Source organism: Ochotona princeps, chromosome 3 (assembly GCF_030435755.1).
Source record: "Ochotona princeps isolate mOchPri1 chromosome 3, mOchPri1.hap1, whole genome shotgun sequence".
Lineage (NCBI taxonomy): Eukaryota > Metazoa > Chordata > Mammalia > Lagomorpha > Ochotonidae > Ochotona > Ochotona princeps.
The window spans coordinates 77,471,748-77,493,614 of NC_080834.1; positions in this window are offsets into that span (position 1 = coordinate 77,471,748).

Below are 21,867 nucleotides of genomic sequence, written 5' to 3' on the forward strand. Positions count from 1 at the left end.
CAGCAATGTAAAATTTAATGCAAATATTCTAGATGGATTCTCAAGAATGTTGTCAAAGGCATTGCTATCCAAATGGTGTTTCAAAGAAAATTGGGATCTGCATCCTTACTTTTTAAAGAATTAGAACTTTGGGGGCCAGCATATGGCACAGTGGTAAGAACCCATGTCAGAGAGCCTGTTTCAGATCTCTGTTCTCTGTTCTGATTCAACTTCCTGCTAATGCACTCCCTAAGAATCAGCAGATGGTTACCTGAGTAGCTGGATTCTTGCCGTCCACATGAGAGTCATGAATGGAGTTCCAGGCTCCTGGCTCCAGCTTAGCCTCGCCCTACTGTTATGGTCATTTAATGAGTGAATCAGCAGATGGAAGATTCTCTCTCTGTCGCTGGTATGTGTTTGCTTGTCTCTCTACTTCGCTATCATTCTAACAAAATAAAAAAAAAAAAACAAATTTCAAAAATTTTAGAAGTTTGTCTGAATAACTTGAGGAGGAACAGGTGTAAGAGTAGAGACAGTTGTGGTAGCCACTGTTGAAGCTTTGATCCCAGGAGAAGGAAAGAAACAGGAGAGTCCAGAAAGAGCCTTCCAATTAAAAGGCAGAAGCAAGAGAAGAGTAGAACTTTGCCCTGCAGTGAATTCTGTACCTAACACACATCCTTTCAAATTGGACTCTTACTTTAGAAATATTCTCTGAAGCCCAAGCCTCGCATGCTCCCCTGTACTCCAGGGACTTTAGCTAGGAGCACAGCCTTGTTATAAATGATATACACTCAGTTATGACTTAAATTTAGCTATTCTTGGAGAAATTTGAAATAGAAATGATAAACAAAATTGGAAACATAGCAGAGAAATCTTCTGGTATCAGCAGTTAGACTCAAGGTTGAAGAATAGGAATGACCTACCCAGGATGCATCTAAGACTAGCAAGTTGAACTTTGATTTATGGTGCTATGCACTTTACGTGGGATAAACGTCAGAAGGGTAAGCTTAGGAGATTTCCCCCTAGACTTGCTGAAAATTCTTCTTAACTTGTTTTAACTCAGCGTTTGGTGTATAACTGAAAACATCCATCATCCATCATCTTTTTTTTCTAATCAAAATTTAAGGTTTATTGGAATACAATTTTTGAAATCCATGCATAGTTTCACATTTTTTAAACATTTTATTTCAAAATAGTTTTAAATTTACAACACAAAACTGAGGTAGCGATATAAGTCCCATGCATTCCTCACTCAACTTCACCTATTAACATCTCATGCTAGTATATTTGTCACAATTAACAACCCACATCCAGCTTCCCCTATTTTTTTTTTATCCAAATTTCTTTTATCTCTCTCAACCCTCACAGTCAACAATCTGCATTCAGATTGAGGCGGGGTTTTGTTTTGTTTCATTTTTTTTTTAATTTTTTGTTTTATTTTTAAAGATTTTTTTAAAAGATTTATTTTTATTGGAAAGTCATATTTACAGAGAGGAGGAGAGACAGAGAGGAAGATATTCTGTCCAATGCTTCACTCCCCAAGTGGCTATAACAGCTAGAGCTGAGCCAATCCGAAGCCAGGAGCCAGGAGCTTCTTCTGGGTCTCCCACGCAGGTGCAGGGTCCTAATTCTTTGGGCCGTCATTGACTGTTTTCCCAGGCCACAAGCAGGGAGCTGGATGGGAAGCAGGGCTGCTGAGATTAGAACCAACACCCAGATGGGAACCCCGGAGCATTCAAGGTGTGGACTTTAGCCACTAGGCTATTGCACTGGGCCCTGTTTGGTTTTTTTAAATTTCAGCCACTACGATGTATAAGGAAGAACATACAGTATTTGTCTCCCCAGGTGTGACTTATCTCATGCAACACAGTGTTTCCCAGTTCTATCAACTTTGCAACAAATGATAAGATTTAATTTTCCTTTATAGCTGACTAGTATTCCATTGTATGTGTGTATGTATGTGTGTGTATACTTATTCTTTATCTATTAATCTAATGATGAATATATTCACTGATTGCATTTTGGCTCCTCCTGTGAACAGTGCTGCAATAAAAGTAGAGAATGTATCTTCAATAAAATGAATTCATATGCCTTTCGGATATACACTAAGGAGTGGATATATTACTGCCATGTGATCAATCCAGCACTGCCATGCTAGATCATGTAACAGTTCCACATTTTTTCCACCAGCATTTGTTGCTCTCTTCTTTATAATAATGGCCATTCTAACAGGGGTGAAATGGTATCCCATTGTTTATTTGCATTTCTCTGATAGCTAGGGATTTTGAGAAGTTTTTCACATATTTGTTAGCCATTTGTATTTCTTCTTTTAGAATTTTCTGTAGTCTAGGTGACCTTGAGTTTGGTGCTGATCTTTTAGATTAAAAATATCTAAAGCATAATCCAAAGAATAATATTTGGTATTTGAACTTCATTAAGATGGAAATATTTTGCTTTGTGAAAGATTCATTACAAGAATGTTACAAGCCACAGACTTGGAAAAAATCCTTTGCCAAACGATATCTGGTAAAGGACTGGTTACCAAATACATAAAGCACTTTTTAAAATGAAGTAATAACAACAACTCATTAAAATATGGGCAAATAATCCAAGTAGACACCTCACCATATAATATATTCCTATGTAAATAGGCATATGAAGATACTTAACATCATATAAAATCAGGGAATTACAAAATAAAAATAATGATATGCCACTACACACTTATTAAAATCTAAAACATTGACAACACCAACCGTTGGTAAGGAATAAGAGAACTCCTACTTCTTTTTGGACTGAATGCAGGCTAGTATGGCCACTTTGGCAGAGAGTTTGGCAGTGTCTTAGAAAATTACACATATTCTTAATCATTTGACCCACCATACATCATCTTAAATCACCTGTTTCCTGAAGTAGTACCAATAGACTTTTGAATGTTAAATTCCTCTGAAAACTCAGATCATACTCCAAACTCTTAACAAGCTAACTTTCATGTTGCTTTCATTTTTTTCCTCCTCTAAAAGATTTATTTATGTTAGGGCCTGGCACAGTAGCCTAGTGGCTAAAGTCCTTACCTGGCATGCACTGGGATCCCATATGGGCACTAGTTCATATCCCAGCTTCTCTGCATCCCTTCCAGTTCCTTACCTGTAGCTTGGGAAAGCAGTAGAGGATGGCCCAAAACCTTGGGACCCTGAACCCACTTGAAAGACCCAAAAGAGGCTCCTGGCTCCTGGTTTCTAATCTACTCAGATCCAATCATTGTGACCACTTGGGGATTGAGGTGGTGGAGGAAAAGATCTTTCTGTCTCTCCTTCTCTCTGTAAATCTATCTTTCCAATAAAAATAAATAAATCTTTTTTTAAGATCTTTCATCCATTGGCTCACTTCCCCAAATAGTCACAACAGCTGTTGCTGAGTCAATATGAAGCCAGAAGTCAGCAGCCTGTTCTGGATCTCCCATGCAGGTGCAGTGTCCCAGGGCTGTGAGTCATCTTCTACTGCTTTCCCTGGCCACAAGCAGAGAGGATGGAAAGTGTAGCAATTGGGCCACAAACCAGTGACATTATGGGATCCCGGTGCTTGAAGCAGGAGGATTAGCCAATAAAGTCATTGTGTCGGCCCCTGGTTTCCCTTTTACACCAACTGGAAGAAACAATATGTTAGAAGCGAGCATTGTGTGTAGTGGGTAAACCTACAGTGCTGTTATCCCATGTGGGCATGGGTTCATTTCAACTCAACTTTCAATTCAGTTCCAAAATACCATGCCTCAAATAAACAACAGATTTGGCCCAACTGCTTTTTATTATTTTTTCAAACAGCTACTATTTTTTCCTAAAGATGTATTTATTTTTATTGAAAAGTCAGATTTACAGAGAAGAGATACAGAGAGAAAGATATTTCATCAGTCTGTTCACTCCCCAAGTGGCTGCAATGGCTAGGGCTGAGGTTATCTAAAGCCAGGAGACAGGAGTTTCTTCTGGTTCTCCCATGTGGGGTCCCAAGGCCTTATGCCATCCAAGACTGCTTTCCCAGGCCACAAGCAGGGAACTGAAAGGTAAATGGAGTATCCGGTGCATGATCTGGCACCCATATGGGATTCTGGTGATACAAAGCTAAGGCTTTAGCCACAAACCCACTGTGTGGAGTCGTGGCCTAAGTGCTTTTGCCCCTGCTTCACACATGGGAGATCTGAAGGAAGCTCTTGGCTTCTGACTTTGGCCAGTCCCAACCATCAGGACCATTTGAGAGGTGTACCGGTGGATGGAAGATCTCGCTCTTTCTCATCCTCTCTCTCTAACTCTGACCTTCAGACAAATAAATAATCTTTAAATAGGAAAGAAGGAATATTTATAAGATATATGTAAAATTTAAGGTAGATCTGACTGCATAAATGTTTAAAACCTATTCTACAAATAGCATTAACACAAGCATAAATGATACATAAATATCTACTTGCATTAGAGATAGCAGATAAAAGATTACTGTCCTTAAAAAATTCCCAAAGAACTATACCAACCACCTGGAGGCAATACTACAACAGAAACTAGGGCAGAATGTGGACCAGCAACTCACAAAAGAAGAATAGCACAGGCCCATCATCATAAGAGATGTTCAGTCCTGTAACAGTATAATATTAGCAAATCAAAACACTAAGGTAACATTTAGTTTTTATGAAATTGGCAAATACTGGGTAATGATAGATAGTGATGAGCCTGTGGGGAACAGTCACTTCCACACATTGCTGCTGGTAGGAGCATAAACTGCTCCATCTTCTTTTCTAAGGACAGTTTGTCAAGACATATTAAAAATGTTTTATGTGAATAACCTCTTGGGATTTATATTTGAATGCAATATGAGTGCCGTGTAAGTGTCCCACAGTCATGGATATTTATGTAAGGTCTTATTGTAATTGCAAATCTTGAAAACAGTGTGTGTTAATTAGAGAGAATTTGGCTACAAAAACACACTCTTTACAAATATACCTGGACTGCTAATGGATACTAATACTGCCACACAGAATAGTAAGAATCATGTAGCACTAGCAGTGTGTTGCAAAGTCTGGAATTTGTAGCCAACACATCTGCTTAAATTCTAGGAGCCTGGCATTGTGCTGCATTAGGTTAAGCCAGTGCTTGCCACAACAGTATCCCATTTAAGAGGACTGTTTTGAGTCCCAGCTGCTTCACTTTCAATCCAGCTTCCTGCTGAAGCATCTGGGAAAGCACAGGCAGATGGCTCAAGTACTTGGACCTCTGCTGCCCCGTGAGAGAGCAGGCTGGCATGTCTGCAACCTGGCCCAGCCCAAGATGTTGTAACCGCTTTGCGAATAAAACAGCATTTGGAAGATACCTATCTCTCTTCTCTCTCTATTACTCTGTCTTTTGAATCAGTAATTAAATCTTTCAAAATTTTTAAGTTTGCCATTACTACTTTTATGACCTTGTAAATATTAACCTTTGTCAGGCCTGTCACAACAGCATAGTGGCTAAATCTTCACCTTGCATATGCTGGGATCCCATAGAGGTGCCAGTTTATGTCCTGGATGCTCCACTTTGCTTCTAGCTTTCTGTTTGCGTCCCAGGAAAAGCACTAGAGGATGGCCCAAAGTTTTGGAACTGTTCACTCTTATGGGAGACCCAGAGGAGGGCTTCTGGCTTTGGATCATCTTAGCTCCAGTCGATGTGACCACTTGGGGAGTGAGCCAGCAGATGGAAGATCTTTCTGTCTCTCCTTCTCCCTGTAGATCTGCCTTTTCAATAAAAATAAATAAATCTTTAAAAACTTCACCTTTGTAAGTGTTAATCTCATTTTAAAGGAATGGGGATAATACCAGCACCTATGCTTTAAGATTAAATGAATAAGGGCTGATGTTGCAGCACAGCAGGTTATAGTATGTGATGCTTGCATCTCATGTGGGGACCAGTTCCCAATCTTGCTGCCCCACTTCCCACGCAGCTCCCTGCTAACATGCTTGGGAAATCAGGGAAACATGATCTGAATTCACCCACATTGGTGACCCAGAAGAGCCTCCTGACTCCTAGCTTCAACTTGGCTTCATACATCGTGGATATTTGGGGAGTTAACCAACAGGTGTAAGATCCCTCTCTCCTCTTTGTCTCTCCTTTTCTCTAACTTTGCCTTTCAAATAAATAAATAAACAAATAAATAAGGCTTTTTCTAGATTTTCAAAAACAGTCTTTTACGAAAGATTGAGTGAGCTAGATGAGAACATACATGTTAAGTTCTTAGTACACCACCTAATGCACAGACAGGGCAGAGCAACTATGAGCTACTGTAACAGACCCTGTGGATTGATTCAACACTGCTAAGCGAGGAAAATGAGGCCCAGAATAGCATGGTCAGCTTCTGCACAAAATGGCAAACCAGCCCCTTGGCTTTGCCTCTCATGGAAGTGAAACTCTTTTAACAAAGAAGCAGCAGGTCATAACAGAAGAAGCAAAAAGGGAATTAACAACAAATTGCTGGAACAAAACACAAAGCAAAAAGACAAAGCAAAACACAAATCTCTGGAACAAAACACAAAGCAAAAAGACTTGCATTGGTAAAACAAAGATACTACAAAAATAATTTAATAAGTGTTCTCTTAGTAATTAAAATTTTTATTATATCAATAAACTGAAGAATAGTGTTGAAGGAAGTTGTTGAAATTCAGTGCAAAATGATGTAAATGGGTGTGTGAGGGGAAAGGTAAGTTAATAGTAGTAATAAGATTAGAAGAGTCAACACACACTAAAAGTTACGCACTGATCTACATCTGTTACATGTGTTATTTCCACCAGCCTTCCTAGCAACCCTGCAGGGAAGCTAACAACGTTATCCCCTCTACACTGTTGGAGAAATGAAGACCCTTTCCCCAGGCCATATGGCTGGCACAGCGTGGATTTAGGGTATTTACAGAATTCTGTGCTGGACTCAGTTGTCTTTGTCACCTTGACAACTCCATATGGCTGCTTGGCAGTTTTATGCGTCACTGAAAGGCAGGAGCATTTCCCAGAGTGCCCTCCCCACCTAGCTGCAGCTGGACCTCGAGCCAGCGTCAGTGGCTGTGAAGGCAGCAGAGGAGAAAATGTTTTTCTCCAGAGGCAGATGCAGGAATGGAACAGGAGGGTCAAAGCAACCTGAAATTGAGCATCTATTCCTGCACTTTGGAGGCATAGAATGAGCTACCCATGCAGTTCAAGAAACTTTCACTCCCCCAGACTTCCCAGGTCTTAGAAGTACTGCATCTAACAGCTGATTTGGAGACAGCATAAGAAAACTGAATGGAAAAAATAATCAAAAAATAAAATCATAGCATTCAAAAGACACAAATCCTAGATGAAATATTTGTGTATAGTATGATGAATTAAAGCAAATAAATAGGAAATCCAATGATATTTTAGCATGCTGGAGATTCAAGATCATAAATATTTTCAGGGAAGAAAACCAGTAACCTACAAACAATACATGTGATCTGGCTCTGGCATTTCATCAACTTTCCTAAACCAAAGTGTACAGCAGAGTATATGGTAGAGTTTATGGTAGAAAAGACTCCAAAATCTTAGCTTCCACACATTGTATTTTGAACAGAGGTGAAATTCTATTGCATTTGGTAATGTTCCTACAGAATTGCAAGATATTGTTAAGTAACCATTTTAGTACTATGATTACTTTCAATAAATGTTAAAAATACATCATGAAACCTGATGCTGCATCATATGTATTATTTAGAACAAAGTCAGTAGAGACATTTAGTTATAAAGAAGAAATAAAAGAAGTAGTAAACAAATATGGTAAAATAGTGATGATAATAGGTGATTGAAATGTAGGGAATATTTGAGTTAAATAACATGACGTGTGAGTCCAACAGTACGAACTCATCAGCTACAGGAGGGTCTGGGTGGAGCAGCCCAAGGACTGCCGTTTGTTGCCCACACCCTGAGGCTGGCCATTTCTTTTGCTATGCCGACATTCATTATTCTTTCTCCAAGAAATAAGGACTATGTTTTGGCTTCCCAGGAAGACTCTTCTCCTGGGAAGAGAATGTGAAAACTAGTTCAACTGAGTGTTCTTGTTTGCCCACGTGTTCCATTTCTCATTATAAAGTCATACATTTAACACTCTGACTCATACATCAACATTTCTGTTTTTACTTTCTCCCATGGCCCTTTCTTACATTTTTAGTGATTTACTTATTTTAACGGAAAATCCATATTTACAGAGAGAAGGAGATAGATTAGAAGAGCCAACATAGATCAGATTCCATCCAGTGGTTCACTCCCCAAATGGCCACAATAGCTGGAGCTGAGCCAATCTGAAGCCAGGAACCAGGAGGTTCTTCTGGGTTTCTCACGTGGGTGCAGGATCCCAAGGTTTTGGGCCATCCTCCATTGCCCTTCCAGGCCATAAAAGCTAGATGGAATGTCATTGGATTGTGTCTTTCTGTGTGACGAATCTTAGATCTTCTCTGGACAGAGCAATGCTTTAAACAGGTAACATCAACAACACTAAACTTATTTTCTTGTGAGGCAATGCAACCCAGATCCTCTTCCTGTGTAGACTCATAACCACACTGAAATTTCTGGGCCTGAGGAGCTGAAATTAAATCCTAATGTAGCAGACCAGACTCTTGGTTCCACATGTAGACTAACTGTAGAACCATATGCAGAAAATGAACTCATCAAAAGGAGGTCAGACGGTTTACAGAATGGATAGGAAGGCTAGAAGCTGAGGGTGTGGTGTGGAAGAAAACCAAGACAGCACATTAGGAAGAAGCGTTTGAAATCAACACTAGCACCAGTTATACTCAAGTTCCTGGAGAGATGTACCTGCTGGCCTGACCCACCAGAAAGCTAGAGCACACATCTAACCCTTAGTCCTGGGGCTTCCTTATTGGTTTTCTCTGAAGTAGGAAGGCAGGGTAATAAAACAACACTGTTCATCTTTCTGGTGCTATAAAACCCCACCAGAGTAGCCAACTCATTTTCCTTTTTTTCAATGGTCTTTCCTCTTTAATTCAGCTGTTTACAAGCCAAGATATTTCTATTAGATCAATTACATTTACATAATAGATTTTCTATTTCTTTCAAAGCCAAACCATAAACATGAGTTTCGCATTTCGATTTTTATGGTCTTTTGATTTGCTTTAAATAAACACAGATAAGCCTGTTAAATCATTCCAGTTAAATTCTAGCAGAACAAAAATTTAGATAGTCTCTGAGTATCTTTCACTAAAGGACAAAAATCTATGATGAAGATAAGTTCAAATAGACTGAATGTGCTCATGTATTTAATTATCAACACTGTAAGATAATTAACTCAGGAATTCCAGGACTGTAGGATAATTAACTCAGGAATTCTTTAAAAGAGATTTTTAACTGTGATAGTGCAAAAACCACTGATCCGCTTAACACAAGAGCAAAATAGATGTCCCTGATCAATTATTGCCCAAAAATACATTACCCAAAACTGGAAAACAAAATCACCATTTTAATGGCGTGTGAAAGATGACAAGTATAAATAAGAAAAATGATAATTAATACTACTTATTGGTTGACACCCTTGATAGCAAACTACCTTTGTATTTATAAACAAGCTGTCTCTGTTATTGCATCCGACTTCACACAACCCAATCACAGCAATATCGCTCACATCTGATTTAATCATCATTACGTTTACAATATCCTGGAGGGTAGTGGTGTTAAATCTAATTCATCGACTTACATTTACTTTTACAAAACTCCAGACCAAACCACAAATTGCCTTATAGAGGTCTTGCTAATTAGGCTAGAAAACTCACAGCTGGATTGAACAAAAAAATCACCCAGAAGTATTTCTTTTTTGCCCCTTGCCTTTAGTAATTTCAATAGTGCAAATGAAAGACCTGTTTTTCTATAACAGTATCCTTGTTAAAAGAACCTTGAAGAATTTTTCAGCTACATTGAATCAGTCTAAGTAACAAAGATGCCAACAGTTGCTAAACCCGAGGGCTACTGAACTACGCGTCCATCTCATGGTAGATATTAAGGTGATTTTTCTCAGTATGGGTTTTGGTTCCCAGTTTAGGAATTCCTGTCTAGTGGGCATTTCCTTGTACAGAAACATCATTAATCTGAGGTTCTTACCACAATAGCATATTATTTTGCTAAACAGAGGCAGTCATTGAAACTGTGTATGATCAAGGCAGCTGTCCGATTAAGTTTTTATAAAGGATTACAGGGTTATATTGCTAACCAACAGCTGCACCAGCTAGGATAAAACAGGAATTCCCAATTCTAATGCCTCTTGGCATATGGAAGGAAATGCTATATTCTTTACTGATATAGCAACATATTAGGACATAAAGGGAAAATTAAATTAGAAACAAGGTCTCACTCAGCTGAGTGTGAAGCATTGTGTGAACAAAAACAAGGAGTATGAAGACATGTAGAATATAATTCTCTCAAGGATGCTTGAGAGGCATAATTAAAAGTTTCTAAACATGTGACAAAATTGAGTATTTAAATACAAGTTTGAGACACTGAAGAAATACTACAAATTAGTCCATCAATAACAGCCTAGGTCCAGCATGATAGCGTAGTGGTTAAAGTCCTCACCTTGCATGTGCTGGAATCCCATATGGACGCCGGTTCTAATTCCGGCAGCGCCACTTCCCATCCTGCTCCCTGCTTGTGGCCTGGAATAAGAGTTGAGGACGCCCCAAAGCCTTGGGACCCTGCACCCGCATGGGAGAACCAGAGAGCTCCTGGCTCCTAGCTTTGGATCGACTCAGCACCAGCCATTGCGGCCGTTTGAGGAGTGAACCATTGGATGGTGACCTTCCTCTCTATCTCTCCTCTTCTCTGTATAGTCACCTTTCCAATAAAATAAATAAATCTTTTAAAAAAATTACAGCCTACTAGTACAGGTGCCTCCTATGGGAGATCAGAGAACTTCAAGGCCAGAGGTCAAAGAAGAAAGATGGTGTCATGCACCAGTTAAAACCTCAAAGCAAAATCAGTAGCATTATCTGAAATGTGTATGTGAAAGTGGGAAGTCACATATGAAAAGAGCTTTCATTCCAATCTTTCTAAAAACTACACACTGAGATGATTAATGGGAAAACAAAATCCTCCATATCTTTCTTTAGGCACATATAATCACATATGCCAAAGATAGTCCCTGACACGCACCCACGTACACGCACACACATAGCCCAGAACTTCATCCAGGTCTCCAACATAGGTGGCAGATTCCAAGCACTTGAGCCATCATTTCCTGCCTCCTGGGATTCGATACCAAGAAGCAGGACTCCAATTGGCACTCTGATAAAAAAGTGTGTACCTTAAGCAGGGATTCAACACATTGGGTCATGTGTGTAACCAACTGTATGTGGAAGTTTGGGAACAACCTGCAATTTCAGCAAATAAAACACTGAACAAGTTACAAATGTAAAAATTAAAGCAGATGGAGACAATGAAGTGTTTATGCTTGTGCATGTGTATATATACACAAGTAGTTATCACATGAGGGTGGAACAGGGAGGAAAATTGTATTAGTGTCCAGAACCAAAGAACTCTGGCCCCAATGCTTTTCACACAATGGGCTATCCAGAAATGCTTGTACTGACTGAGGAGCAAAGACCAAAGCACACTGTAACTCAAGCATTTGATGATCTATGCATTATCACCACCCTACGTTCAACACTTTTGGTAAAATGTAGTTGTAGACACAAAACTTGAGTTTTTAGAATCTCTTGTGGATTATGTAGAAAGATTAAGTCAAATCACTCAGCACCTGGGAAAAATGTAGACGCCAATGAGGCAGAGAGATTTTGCTGCAATGAGGCAAAGTTGAAATTCAAGAAAAGAAGAACTGCTTAGATGCTTTGTAGCTTGTGCTAGCTTTCACTAAAGTACTTGATAGAATGAGTAATTCACAAAATACTTACAAAGTGACTTAGAGGGCCTTGAAAAAGATGACTGAAAACTAGCTCTAGCCATGAACAAACTGCGGGACATAATCTCTCTGTGGCAGGGCACAGCAGGTGACCTGATAAGTTCTGTGCATCCACCACCTCAAAGGCACTGCTCCTGTCTGCATTCCCGTGGACTGTGGGAGGTTCCGTGTGTGTGTGTGTGTGTGTGTGTGTGTGTGTGTCTTCGTGTGTGCACACATACATCTCAAAAAAACAGATTATGCAATTCTCTGTTCTCCAGACTCCCCATATTTTCTATTGAATAGCTACAGAACTTTAATTAAAAGCAGAGTTATAAAACTTGCAAATAATTTGATGAAAATCATTTAGCTCTTGACTATTTTCTATATGGATATGGAATTATGGGTAATTAAGTGCCAGATCCAAAGTTTGCTAGAAACATCCTTTTCATTGAATTCTTTTATAACATACTCCGAAATTTTTTCTTTTTATTTTTGGTGTAACATGAAGAATCTATTGCTTGCATTTTTTATAGCGCTAATTCCATGGGAAGGATGAGTCAATAACCATGGTAAATCGATGAATAGTGGTTTTAAAATCTGCTACCGACTGAACCAGCAGATGCAACAAGCTGCTCTTTGCTAACACAGGTTTGTGGACTCAGGATATCACTAGCATGCAAGGGTCACTCATGATCTAGAAGTGTTCTTTGTGACATTTTATGAATGAAAAGGGAGAAAGTGTAGTGCTTTATAGAGCTGATTACAGTTTTTAAAATCTTTTTTTTTATAAAGAGGTATGTCAAAAACTCCAGGGAAAAGTGAAATGAAAGCATAATTTTGGTGGTTTACAGCATGTATTTTTGTAGTATAAACTTTCCATGAACTTTTCAAAGAGCTCTTGTATATCTCAGTGAGATATGTATGTGTGTGTCCATGTGTGAGTGTATGCTTCTAAATGATTAATTATCTTAGTTGATTGGGCTACTATCATAAAATACCATAAACATTGCAAGTTATAAACAACATAAATTTACTTCTTACAGTTCTGGATATAGAGACATCCAGGATTAGGACCCTGGGAAGTTTTGTGTTCTTATCAGAAGGAAAAAACAGAGTTACCTGGGGCCTCTTATAGGACCACCCATCCCTATAAAAGAGGGAAACATCTCATGACTTAATGACCTACCCTTGGCTCACATCTCTTAACACTTTCAAACTAGTGAGTAGATTTCAACACAAGAATTTCAGCAAAATAAACATTCAGATCATAGCACTGAAGTTATATTCCTCTTGGTGTGTGCGTGTACGCGCACATAAAGACACATGTACTGGGAAATGTATATTTGCTATGTAAATCAGCTGTTTGCATCAATGTAGTTTAAGACAGCAAAAATATAGTAATGCGATGAAATGTCAATGTTGGTCATTATCTGTATAAGTCCTCATGCAAACCTACAAGGTGGTCATTTTAACTCAGTTTTTGGGAAAGAAAACAAGCCTCGGTGAGGTTACCTAGCTTTGCCAAGAGCACACAACTAGTGAGAGATAAAGTCAGCTTTTGGCCTTAGATTTACCTCTCTCCAAAATGTTTATTTAAAATTTTTTTTTTTCCATGGAGAAGTAGAGTCATGGGATGGGGATCTTCCATCCACTGGTCCATTCCACAAATGCCACCAACAGTCAAGACTGGGCCAGTGTGAATCAGGAACTTAGAACTTCAGGTCTGCCAGACAGATGGCAGCTTCCAAGTACCTGAGACATCATTCCCTGCCTCCTGGGATCCATTAGCAGGACGCCGGATTAGAAATGAAGGTGCCAGGACTTCAGCTGGCACTCTGATATAAGAGGTAGGCATCCTAAGCAGGGGCTTAACACTTTGGGCCACAGTTCCTATTCTCTAATGTTTTTTTCTTCACCAATAGACATAATTGACAACATAAAGTTTGCTGATGATATCATTGGTTTCTAATAACAACAACATGCAATTTGTAGGACAAGCATCTGCAGGGAAAGAGAACTTAGCACATTTTAGCTACTCTGTATCAAATAGGAAAGGCCACGTGAAGTCGCCATTTCTTGATTTTTCCTTGTTGGATTTAGGCATGGCCACACACTTTACAAAAGCTTCCTAGGAGGGCCTGGTGGCGTGGCCTAGTGGCTAAGGTCCTCGCCTTGAATGTGTTGGGATCCCATATGGTTGTTGGTTCTAATCCCGGCAGCTCCACTTCTTCTCTATCTCTCCTCCTCTCTGTATATCTGACTTTGTAATAAAAATAAAACTAATCTTTAAAAAAAAAAGCTTCCTAGGAAAGCTATCACTAGGCAGAGTCCATTCCCACCAGAGTTTAGTAAATGGTGCCTGTTTCCCTCATTTTCATGTTGTTGATCCAATGCTCACGACATATCCTTCCTGTAGGCTGCAGTGAATCCAAGTTAAACCCATTAGCAACACAAAGTGCTGAGCAAAACTCTTTGGAACACAAAACAGTCTCCATCAGCAGAAATCATGTTTACATTTTTGAGATTTTATTTTTACCTTATTTGGAGATAGAAGATGGAATTCAGGGACCTCCTCAAGCCAGAACTTAATGCTCTAGATACTTAACACAGTGCCTATTTGCTGAAACAAAAGAATGTGTCTTTTTCTCCAAAGATGCTACGTACGCATTGCTCTAGTTACCACAGCTTCCCTGACCTGGCGAAACAATAATTTGAATTAAGAAAAGCTGCACCTCAGATAACAAGCAAGGTTTTTTACAACCAGCTCATTTCATAGGAATCATTTTTATTGAAAGCTGGGTTCACATGGTTATTTGGAGGGAGATTCACGTTGGTCTACGGCACCCTTGACAGCACTCTGGGGAGAAGAAACTGGAGGGCAGAAACTCTTTCTGTTCTCTTGTTTCTATAGCCGCAGCTTCAGTTTCTCACTGATGGCAGGATGGGACAGGTGAAGCTGAGAAGCAAGCAAAGCTGGAGCCAGAGCTTACATTAAACCTCTAAATGAGTGATTTCCCACATTTCAGCTTCCGTTGCTTTGCCCTCTGTAATATACTGCTGGTGGGGGCTTGCCGGAGGGAGCACAATGTTCCTGGCTCTTGCAAACATTGCTTGCAGCCTTTACATCTAAGCACGCTTTTGTTTACTAACCTCAGCTTGGCCATTGTCCCACTCGAGGCACTAGTGCAATTTTACTTTCTCTTGTGACATGGAAAGTACATTGGAGTTGATCATCCACACTGAGAAATGAGCAAGTTTCATCAGGACTGAAATGGGCTCTGGATGCACGTGGACGTGGACAGAGTTCAGAGCGCCTCATGCACAGGCTCCATTCGGAAAGCACAAGACACTGTTGACAAAATTTATCACACAAGATGGGACATGAGCAAATCCCTCATCCTAAAAAGGACAGAAACTCAGAAGGGAATGAGTGGGGAGAATGAGTCACCAGCAGCTGCTAAAAATCATAAGGAGACATCCATGCCTTACAGCTCCCGGCTCTGTCTGCCACAGAGGCCAGTGGTTCTGAAACCTTGGCTGCCTCACAGCTACCACCAAAGTTTGTTGAAACATAGTCGTGTGCCCAGAGCTCAAGATTCAGTAGATCTGAGAGTGGATGGAGAATGTGCCACTTTGCTAAGTTTGCAAGTGACACTGGTCAGGGATGTCACATACTTGGAGACCACAGTCTCACACAAAAAACTGATTTCAGAAATGGGCAAGAAAGATGAGAACCAATTTATTTGCCAGGAAAACCATCCCAGCACCTCAGACAAGTGGATGCTTCCATGTTAGCCTGAACATGACACCACTTTGATGAGAGGCTAGAAGAGCACACCACGGCAAACAAGGGGTGCCCATCCCATCCCACAGATTCAGGCAGGCAGAAGCTGCCCTGTGCTTCAGACCTCAGTTCATTCCATGAGCCTTGGTACCACTCCAGACTCAACGTTGAGATCCCAGTCTACACCCAAGCTGACAATCTTATCCAAGTCGCTCACTCACTCTTCTAAATGGCAATTTTCTCAATATTGAATCTGAAAAATCATATGACTGACCTTCAGGTTGTGAGGATTAAATGATATACTGCTTACAAACCTCTAACACAAGCCTCTTGCATAGCAAGGCCTGTTTAATAATTCTGCAGCTGGTATTATGGGATCATTATTAGAGAGTGAATATACATCACATTTTGGCTGTTCTCAGCACACTTTGAGGTGTTTGGAAATGCAGGCACTGAACAGTTAAAGATCTCACCCTAGGGCATCCTGGGGAACTCTCTGAAGCCATGCCTTATGATGCCACCGTTAACTTCATTCTGATCCCAGGCGCCTGTCTGTGATCTGGTCCAGACCTTCTGGAGAGCCCCAATGAGTTGGGCGTTGCTTCTCAGGATTAAACAAGGAGGAGGAGGTGGTGGAATAGGTATTATTTCTTTGGGCCCTCCTGGAGTCTCCCTTAGCTTTTTGGCCTACATACTGCTATAAGTAGTTTGTGTCTGAAATGGAAAATTTTTGTAACACAATACCCATCTATGATTCCCCACAGACTCTGAAACAATCTTTTTTTTTGGTTGGAGTTAAACTATGACTTCATGTGCAAAAAAGAAGCCTCATTTCCCAGCGGCCTCACCAGATTCATAAACATTACAGACTCAAAACACCCTGGTTCCTAGGAATTCCAAAGAATTAGTTTCACTTTACTGAAAACAGGAGAACAGTGACTAAGAAGTGAGGAGAGACACGGAAAGATAAAACCTGGCTGCCCATTGGATGCAGCTACATCTCTGAGAGGCATCCGCTTCTTTGCATCCCTTACCCAACACTGCCCTCAAGGAATCCCAAAGCAGGGGAGACCTCAAGTGTCCTTGGCTTTCTGACCTTGCCTGGATTTGGGGCTGCTGGGCAATCAGGCAAACACCAAGCACTTCAGAGGTGTGAGTCATTAACTCCCTAGAGAGTCAACTGCTTACACCTCACACGATGTGTCTAACATGGTCCTAAGTCTGAACAGTGTGTCGGACTTATCACGAGTGACAGACAATTGTGGCATAGCAGTGACCTGCACTGGCTCTAGAGCTCAATTTTGCTGATTCTCTGCCCTACTCGCTTACTAAGGGATGACCTGGGAACCTTGGTCAAACTCTGTCTTAAACTCTTCATCTGTAAATGGGTTTCTCCTCAATCATATATTGTGAAGTTTTTACAAGGAACAATTCATTTAATACATCATCAAATGTTCAAAGTAATTCTTGATACATGGGTTAGTGTTGTTGTTGCTATTGCTTTTACTACAATGTCACTGCAAGTGAAGTAATGGGGCCCTGGTCTGAATGTTTGCATTCTCCCAAAATTCAGATGTTGAAATTTTACCCTTTGGTTGGTGACGGGAGAATGTGACTATGTCATGAAGGACCCTCATGACTGAGACCAGGGAAGCTGGCTAGCCCCTCTCACCATTTTAAGGGCATAGTAAGCAAGTGTCTTATGAAGCAGGAAACAACCTCCTTATGCAAATAGGAAACAGACCTCATCAGCCTTGGAATCTGTCTACAACTTGATCTTGCAAATCTATCTATACCTTGGAGTCTATTTAAACGCGGTCTCCAGAACGGTGAAAAGTGACATTCTGTTGTCCATAAGCTGCCCAGTCCATGTTATATTGTTATACCTGTCCCAAAAGATCAAGATCATTAATCTCATAGGGCTACAAGGAGAACCTATGGAAGTATGTTTAGAAAGCATTTGACATTTGGTCCACAGCCAGAAAATAGTGATTATTGATTGGCAAATTGATCATACATTTGCTTCTGAAAGCGCTTGAAAGCACTCTGCTTCATAATACAACTGCTAAAAATTTCTTTTCAGGATGAGTGCTGAGCCTGGCGGTAAAGAAATCTGAGTTCCTTGAAATAAGCCCAGGCCCGGGCTCCTGCCCCTGATTTCCTGCTGTCGCAGACCTTAGGAGGTAGCAGGTGATGGTTCATCCACAGGGGAGACCTGGATTGGCTCCCGGATGCTGACTCGTGACTTTAGTCCAGTCCTGTTCCAACTCTTCTAGGCTTCTGGGGTGTGAACCAGTGGATGGGAGCTCAATGTCTTCATCCTCATCTGGTTCTTCCTCTCTGTCTCCTTGCCTTTCAAATAAAATTACACTAATACTTTTTTTAAAGAAATTCTTTTTTCAAAGACAAAATGCAGTCAAAAAATAGCATAGTCTTCTGTACATTTGTCTCTTCTGCATTAAACTTGCTTTTTGTAATTCATAAATAACCCATCATCCTACCTCCAATCTGGTATTGCTTATCAATTTCATTTTCATCCCAGGATACGCATGCTGATATAAACTTCTACCAGATTTCTCAGGGGAATTATGACAAATGCACTCTCCCGATCTTCACTTTTCACTTTCAAGATGCTATGAAATATTGAGTGATGAAATGAAGATGCCTGGGGCACTGCAGGCAGCACATCAGCATCACTCAACACCACGGACACTGTATACATCACACGGTATTAAAACCACACTCCCAGGAGTTCTTACAGGGAACAATCACACAGCGGGTGTCTCCTGGGGTGGTGCAACAAAGCAGCTCTCATATCAGAATGCAGCAAACAAAGTCCCCTTACTCAGACTTTGATGCTAACTTTCCTCCTCACTCATGAGTCAGATTCTGGCTTCCAGGCTTTAATTCGTATTTGTAGAGTGAGAGCACACTAATCCCCGAGTGATCCAGTCATGTACAGGTATTGCAAAATCAATCGCAAGTTCAGAGAGTTGAAGAGACCCACACAAGCCATCAGGCCCACTGTCTCCAGTGCCCTGGGGAAAAGTAGACAGCATCGTTTCAATTTGTTTTTTTGTCAATAGGAAAAAAAAAAAAAAAACCCTGAGTCTTGGCCTCCAGGAGATTTGGAGTCCAGCAACTACAGTAGGCAGACTGGTTCACTCTACCAGCACCTGTGCTTGAAATGCCTTAAGGAGCCCAGGCCCAGGCTCCTGCTTCCAACTTTCTGCTATTGCAGACCTTGGGAGGTAGTTGGTGATGGTTCAAGTAACTGGGTCCCTGTCATCCACATGGGAGCCCTGGATTAGCTCCTGGATGTTGGTTCTTGGCTTAAATGACTAAGGCATTTCCTGAAGTGGTGAGAGAAAGTAATTATGTTGGCATTTAAGGTGTGGTGAGGAAATAAATGAACCCAAACTCCAGTAGAGAGGAATAACTCCAAGGATCCTAACCAAGCAGCTATTCTAGGCATCGGGGGAGTGAACCAGCAGATCACAGCTTTCACTTTTCCCCTCCTCACTGGCTTCTTCCACATCATATCATTAAAAAAGTACTTTAGAGCTAAAGCCACCATATCATAGGAAGATAACTTTATAGCTAAAATCCACCCACAAAGCCACTTTGGACTAAGGGGTTCAATTTTTCACATGAGAAAATGGGCTGTAGGCATCAGACAGAACAAAGCATTCAGGAAAAACGATCAATCCAGAAATCTCTTATGTTCTTAGTTGCCTTTATAAAAGAGAGAGAAAACAGTATTCAGGTCAGAAGATGTGATGATTTTAACTTCTTTACATATATATAGCATGCAAGGCTCAATAGAAAATGATGACTCAACTTATTCCCTGGTTTTTAAAACTACTCTCTGGGTTATAAGCTCTGTTCAGGCTCCTGTGTTTAAGATGATGATTGTAATTGACATAAACCTAGGGGCTACCTAAGAATTGAAGCAGAGAGGTGGGTGGAAGAAATGGTCACATTCTTTAAAACTTAAGGTAGGGGAAAAAATCTCTGATCAACAGTGTAGGCTTGATATTTAACATTCCATTGGTGTTGTTTCTTCCTCTGCATGCACAGAGGTACAAATACATAGGCACATAAATAGGCACACATGCATGTATGTGTACAAACATACACTTCACATGAAAAAGCAGAGTCTAAAAGCAAAACACTTGAGTTTTTCATTTATTACTCATGTCATATTTTTCAGCTTTTTATGGTTCTCTTCTGTAAACCAAGGATTACTATATCTTTCCCAGAGCCTTGTTGCATGGCTCAAACAAGACAAAGAGTATAACTACTTTATAAACTTTGAAAAAAGAGTTCTAAGTAATTTGACTCGAGATCTTTCTGGAGGAAGTAATGAAAGCTAAGGATCTCACCCAAATTCCCACATGTGTATGGAAAGATTTCTATGTAATTTCGGAGGAATTACAGACCCTCTGAAGACCTTCATTTAACACTTGCTCTTAAAGTACTTACCAAATGTGAACAATTCAAGCCTAGACAAATGCAATATTTTCCTACTGTGGATAAATCACAATGAGATAATCATTTATCTGATGAACTTTAACTGGGCCTTCGAAAGATACCAGGAAGAGCAAAACACAGACAACATTATCTTTTCAGAGTTAGCAAAGGAGAAACAATATTAAAGCAAAGAAGTGTCTTCTGATGGTTTGTATCAGTTGAGCAGGTTGCCTTACTAAAGCAGTTGCTCTCAGAGCTTTGCGTCTAGTTACTCTGGTTTGATAGAGGGCATTGGGCCTAACTCTGATTTGGCACAGGAACCCTGTGTACAGAAAGGTCAAGGAACTTTATCCACGTCTGTAAAGGGAAGGTTTTCTCCAGGACTATTGAAGGATTTAAGTTTGGACAAGAAATGAGAAGCTGTGTTAACATTGACTTCTCACAGTCTTCAGGCCTGAGCTCCTCTTCTCAGCAAAAGTACATCCGAAAGCACCTGCCATTTGTTCACCACTGAGAATGCCTCTTGTAGTCTGCTGTGCCCAGAGTAGTCAAATATCTGGTGACATAATCTATCAACAGAAGTAGCACTTTCTGAAAATCTTTTAAATTATTGAAATCCACAATTCAAAGAACTCCACCAGTTTCTACCTTTGGGAAACATACATACAAAAACATTAGTATTTAAATTACCTGAAATTGAGGTTCACAAGCATGACTTTTATATTCAGTTGTTGTGAATTCCTACAAAGTGTTTAAGCTGTTCCTAGGACACAGCAAAAGCTCAACAAATGTCAATTGTAATTGCATCGATCTCATTCTCAGTATCTCCAGCCTAATAATTGTCACAGGTCCTCTGGTGTTATTAGCCATGAGAATATGTTTCATTGCAGTTGCTATTCCCTTAAAATACAATGATGTAGCTAATGAATCTGTCTATTGAGCTTGTTTTTAATAAGCTCCTGATTGGATTATAAATGAATAGAGTTGTAGTAGGAAAGTGAGTAGCAATTAGCAAGATCTGATTGAATGTGACGAAGGTTGAGATTAGGAAGTTAAATCTGGAAAAAAGGACAACAGAAGGAGAGATGATTGATCTTGATTTGGATTATCCAGAAAAAAATATAAAGATTTATTTATCTTAATTTGAAAGGAAGATTTATACAGAGAAGGGGAGATAGGTAAGTTCTTTCATCTTCTGGTTCACTACCCATATGGTACAAGAGCCAGACCTGACTTGATCTAAACTAGGAGCCAGGAGTTTCTTCCAGGTCTCCAAATGGGTGAAGAGTCCCAAGGAATTAGGTCATCCTTCACTGCTTTCCCACTCTATAATCAGAGAGCTGAATTGGAAGTAGAGCAGCTGAGACATGAACTAGTGCTCATACAGGACACTGGCACTACAGGGTAGAAGATTATCCTGTTGAGCCATGGTGCCAGCCCCTTTCCAGAAGAAATCTAAGGAAAGGAAAGAAGCATTAGCAGCAGCAATGGATGTGCTTTCCTCCCCAAGATGTGTGTTAGCCAAAGTAACATCGGAGAAAACTCATGAACTGAGTGTCAGATGACTGACCAAAACTGAATGTTAGGAAGAAAATAGAACACCTGCATGAAACAGAATTGAAGAGTGGTGTGATACATGCAGAGGAAGTGAGGGATTCAAACACAAAATCCTGCTGAGGAGCTGGTGTTGTGGCACAGATGGTTAATCA